The sequence below is a fragment of the Henckelia pumila genome, chromosome 4 (genome assembly GCF_033568475.1).
Source record: "Henckelia pumila isolate YLH828 chromosome 4, ASM3356847v2, whole genome shotgun sequence".
Classification (NCBI taxonomy): Eukaryota; Viridiplantae; Streptophyta; class Magnoliopsida; order Lamiales; family Gesneriaceae; genus Henckelia; species Henckelia pumila.
Genome location: NC_133123.1, coordinates 213486302 through 213492373, shown reverse-complemented (window position 1 = coordinate 213492373; position 6072 = coordinate 213486302).

Here is a 6072-nt window from a genome sequence, read left to right as displayed (position 1 = left end):
CCTCATCACCCCCAACGCCCGTCTTTGCCATGAATGCTGCCATGGTCACAAACGACCATCTACAAGAAATCACAAAAATTAACCCATATAGCCTCAAATGTCCCAAAGAATTAAATGCAAGATCAGAAATCATAAATTTAGTGACCCAACCCATATCACCTACTAATCAAAACTTAAGAATGCAATTAACATAAAGAGGTAAAAAATATCAAAGATGTGAGGACCTCGACTCTAATCATCTAATCGAGAGTAAAACGATCGAACATCCACAGAGATTCAAGACAAAAAATAAAGATTTTTTTAAAAAAACATGCACGGACTCCGTGCACACCTCCGTGCTCAGGTCCGTGCATTAACATGTAGCCAAGGATCAATGGCTTCAAGGTACACAGACCCCGTGCCAACTCCGTGTCAAGGCCCGTGCTAATCAATACACTAAAGAGTCCACTCTTTGTTTTCTGCACGGACCCCGTGCCACATCCGTGCTCTGGTCCGTGCATAGCCAATTCAGTAAAAACAATATGCGGAGGTACAAGGACCCATACACGGAGGTATGCACGGGGTTCATGCCCTGCTAAAACTCAAAAAATAAATAAAGGAATGCAATCTAAAAATTCCCAACAACAACTCAATTACAATCCATAACATGCATTAATACTTCAATCTAGCATATTACAAAACATGAAATAACTAGAGTTGTCCGAACACTCAAAAGCTAGAACATGCATCGGTTCATAGTTTCTACAATTCAAAATACAACCAAGTTCGAATACAAATCCGACTTCTAAAAACCAAGTCCCCTCTTCTATCCATCATAACCTGATCTAGCCATGCTACCTCTGACTCGATCCTTCCCCACCTATTGCCAAGTTCACATACAAAAACAAGACAACAACCGGATAAATCCGGTGAGAATAATATTCCGAGTAAAAGCAACAAACGTGCAATATCAAATAATATATCAAAATCATGATATAACTTCATCATATTCCAAATATGAAATAGAATGAAATTTATGTATTTAAAATCGGGATTATTTAATCGGATAATCAAAGGTAAACTCGATTCTTTGGTTGGGATCCCGAGGTCAAGATATCACAAAAACTCACCGACACTCCCGATCGAGGTAAATGATGCATATCCCAATCCCAAAGACTCTAGAGAAACTTTAAAGAGTATTCGGGCTATTGGAGTAACTCGACGACCAAAGCCACTCGATTACAGTCCCCCAAAACGTCTAATTCAAAATGAAATCAAATCTTTTGGCTCAATATGAATGCATGTACAAATCATAAAACATTAAAACATATAATTCAAATAACATGCAAGTATGTGATTTTAGGAAACTCGATATCATCTCATATTCTAGTATTAGTCCCTATTCGATTCATATGTCGACTTACACCTTTCTCGATTCAAAGCTCCAACTCAGGATAGGCTGCAAAGGCATACAATCAAAATCTAATCCAACCTCAATTCAAATCGACAAGTTAAACTAGTTACCAATTCAAGATCAACTCGTCAACAATTCAAATTCTGTCAACTCCGAGCCCAACAGCCTTCAAACCAATCTGTAATGAAGTAATATAGGATTGAAGTCAACATTCAAACTTAACGAAATATGACTCAAACAATTCAAACCAATTGATATCCAAAACTCAAATCGGCGGCATAGCGGCTTATAAAAGGACAACCGAAAACCACAAACTCAGCACAACAATCAAATACAACTCATATCAAATTCAATCTCAACAAAAACAACTCAATATCAACTCTATTCCAAACCCCCATTTCGAATAATGCCTCAAAAATCACAACAAATCCGAACGTCGTTTTTTTTCGGATCTGACTTCGAATAAATGATCTATGCTAGCACAAGCACGACATACCCGAAAATAATTCGATTCCAACAACATCCAAAAATTTAAGTATAACCGATCGAAGAAAAACTTATGATAGAACGAAGCCTTCGAAGCCGTGATCGTGAATATACCTTCAGATCAAAATTCTACCAAATGGATCGTACAAAACCGGAAGATCAAAAGCTTGAAATCACGTTTGGATCTTTAGTGGAGGAGAGAGAAGGCGTGAAGAAGATGAATAAGAAATTAAGAGAATTCTAGTCAAGCTAAATAAAAATAAGACTAAGTCAAATGGCTCAATTCACACTTTAGTCCCTGAAATTTTTGAAAATTGCAAAAAATCCTTGATCAAATATCAATTCAATCCTCGAATTTTCTAATCTCAAAATATCAATAATAAACTCAATTAAGATAATTTTGGGGCGTTACAATTCTCTCTCTCTAAGAATTGATTTCGTCCTCGAAATCGAATAACAATCAAACACATAAGATAGAGAATAAAGAACCAAAGACTGAATAAGAACTGACGTCATAGAAATAAGTCTGAAAATCGCCGTCTCATATCAGTCTCTGTCTCCCAAGTCGCTTCTTTGACTTCGTGTCGGCTCCACTATACTTTCACCAATGAAATTGACTTGTTTCTGAGTTGCGTATCTTTTCGGTCAAGAATCTGAATCGGTCGCTCGAAGTAGCTCAATGTCTCATCATGTTCAGCCTCATTAGGCTGAAGAATATGAGAAGTATTTGAGTGGTATTTCTGCAACATGGAGACATGAAAGACGTCGTGAATACGAAAAAGATATGGAGGAAGTCCAAGTTTGTAGGCAAGATCGCCTATCTTCTCTAAAATCTTATACGGACCGATGAATCTCGGAGATAACATCCCTCTCTTTCCAAATCTGAAAATGCCTCAAAAAGGAGAAATCTTAAGAAATACTCGGTCTTCTTGATCAAAATACAGAGGTCTGCGTCTGATATTCGCATATTTCGCATGTCTGTCCTGAGCTGTCTTCATTCTCAACCGAATAACCTTCACTTTCTTAGCCATATCTCGAATCATATCTGGTCCCACATCATGTGACTCAGAAATCTCATCCCAGTACAAAGGAGATCTGCATTTCTTTCCGTACAACGCCTCGAAAGGTGTCATCCCAATACTCGTTTGATAGCTGTTGTTGTACGAAAACTCAACAAGAGGTAAGTAATCTTGCCAACTAGTTCCAAAGTCAAGCACTACGGCTCGCAGCATATCCTCTAAAGTCTGAATCGTCCTCTCTGACTGTCCATCGGTCTTGGGTGATATGATGTACTTACATGCAATCGAGTACCAAGTGCCTTTTGAAGACTGTGCCAAAAGTGAGAAGTAAACCAAGGATCTCGGTCTGAAACAATAGACTTCGGCACACCATGAATCTCACAACGTCTCTGACATAGATATCGTCCATCTGATCATGTCGATACGTCATCCCGTACGGGATAAAGCAGGTAGATTTCGTCAATCGGTCAATCACTACCTAGATATCATCGCAACCTCGGACTGATCGTGGTAGCTTCATGACGAAATCCATCGAAATATGATCCCACTTCCATTCAGGAACAGATATACTGTGCAATAGACCACCGGGTTGATTTTTCTCTGCTTTCACCTGTTGACAGTTCAAACATCGGGATACATACCTCGTAACATCGCTCTTCATCTTCTTCTACCAAAACTGATTTCTCAAATCGTTGTACATCTTTCGACCACATGGATGAATGCTAAATCGACTACAATGTGCCTCTCGCAAGATTTGATGTCTCAACTTTGAAACATCGGGCACAACAATACGATTATTCACAAATAAAGCATCATCTCTAACTTGAAATTCAGACTGATGTCCAGATCTGACTTTCTCTATCGAACTCTGAATACTTGGATCAGATTTCTATGCCTCTTTGATCTTCACCATCAACTCTGGTTCGACATGAATAGCAAACACTCTGATAGACCTCCTATCTGTATCAAACTCTAAACCAGAAGTACAACAGTCATAAATCAAATGAGAAACACCAACAATAGATAAAGATAGAGAGCAAAGCTTTAGGCTCAAGGAATCAACAGCTGCATTCGATTTCCCCGGATAATACTTGATTTCACAATCAAAATCCTTCAGTAGATCTAACCATCTTCTATGTCTCATATTCAGTTCAAATTGTGAAAACAAATACTTCAGGCTTTTATGATCTGAAAAGATTTCAAAAGTCTCACCATAAATATAGTGACGCCAGATCTTCAAAGCAAATACGATCGCTGCGAGCTCAAGATCATGTATCAGATATCGAGTCTCGTGTGGCTTCAACTGCCTCGATGCATAAGCTATCACGTGCTTCCTCTGCACAAAAACACATCCCAATCCTCTATGAAAAGCATCACAATAAACTGTAAAATCACTAGTACCTGAAGTAATAGACAGAACTGGAGCACAGGTCAACCTCTTATTCAATTCAACAAAACTGGCCTCACAAGATTTGGTCCAGACAAAAGGCGCATTCTTCTGAGTTATCCGAGTAATTGGCTTCGCAACATATGAGAATCCCTTGATGAATCTGCGATAGTAATCCGCTAAACCAATAAAACTTCAAATCTCAGGCACCGATGTCGGCATAGGCCAATTCATAACCGCTTCGATCTAGGTAGGATCAACAGAAATCCCATCTCCAGAAATGATATGACCGAGAAAGACAACTAGATCCAACCAAAACTCGCATTTCAATAGTTTAGCATACAACTGTTCAGCCCGCAAAATCTGCAAAACGGTCCTCAAATGCTTTGCATGATTAGTAGGACTCTTCGAATATATAAGAATATCATCAATGAAAGTAATCACAAACTCGTCCAAAAACTTCAGAAAGATTCGGTTCATAAGACCCATAAACACTACTGGAGCTTTAGTCAAACCGAACAGCATGACTATAAACTCAAAGTGGTCATACCTTGTTCTGAAAGCAGTCTTTGGAACATCTTCTTCACGAACCCTCAACTGATAATATTCTGACCTCAGATCTATCTTTGAATAAATAGACGAACCCTGCAATTGATCAAAAAGGTCATCTATTCTAGGTAATGGATACTTGTTCTCTACCATGGCTTGGTTCAATTGACGGTAGTTGATACAGAGTCGCATAGATCCCTCCTTCTTTCGAACAAAAAGAACAGGAGCACCCCAAGGCGACACACTAAGTCTGATGTATCCCTTGGCAATTAAATCCTCGAGCTAATCTTTCAATTCTTTCAATTCGACAGGTGCCATTCGATAAGGAGCTTTGGAAATCGGTTGAGTACCTGACATCAATTCAATGCTGAATTCAACCTCACGAAAAGCGGCAATCCAGGAATCTCATCCGAAAAGACGTTAGCAAATTCTCTAACCACTGGTATGTCAACCAATTCGGGGCTAGATTTCAGAACATCGACTGCATAAATCAAGAATACCTTTGCATCTTTCTGTAATAAACGGGTCATCGACAAAATAGAGATCAAAGGAATCTTGGATCGAGAACCCTTACCGAAATATTTTCACTCATCCGCCATTTCCGTTCTAAATCTGACCACCTTCTGGAAACAATCAATGGTAGCCCAGTACTTGGTTAAAACATCTATACCAATGATACATTCAAAATCTAATAATCCAAGCACAATGCAGTCCATTTCAATCATATTCCCTTCAAATCGAAGTTCACAGTTCCGAACCAATTTCACAGAAACAATTCCCCCAACCAAAGGTGAAGTAACAAGAACTACTGTAGGCACAGGCTCAGAAGGCAAATAATGCATCATAAAAAATTTCTTAGATATGAAAGTATGGAAAGCACCCGTATCTATCAATACAAGAGCAGGATAGCCAAAGATCGAACAGTTACCTGCTATGACATCATCATGTGCTGCCTGAGCCTGATCCTCGGTAAGAGCAAAGACTCAAGCCTACTGCCTATGAGGTTCATTCACATTCTGATTACCTCCCTGTCGATTCTGTTGCTGTGGCTTGAAAGAGTGAACTGCAGATTCTTGCCTCTCAGGCTGAGCTGACTGTCTCAAAGAATTCCCAGTCTAAGATTGCTTAGAACCACGCTGAGGACACACTCTGGAAAAGTGTCTAGTTTGATGACAGCTATGAAAGCTTCCAAAGATTCCTTTGCACTGATCGCTGGGGTGTCTACCTCCACACTTGAT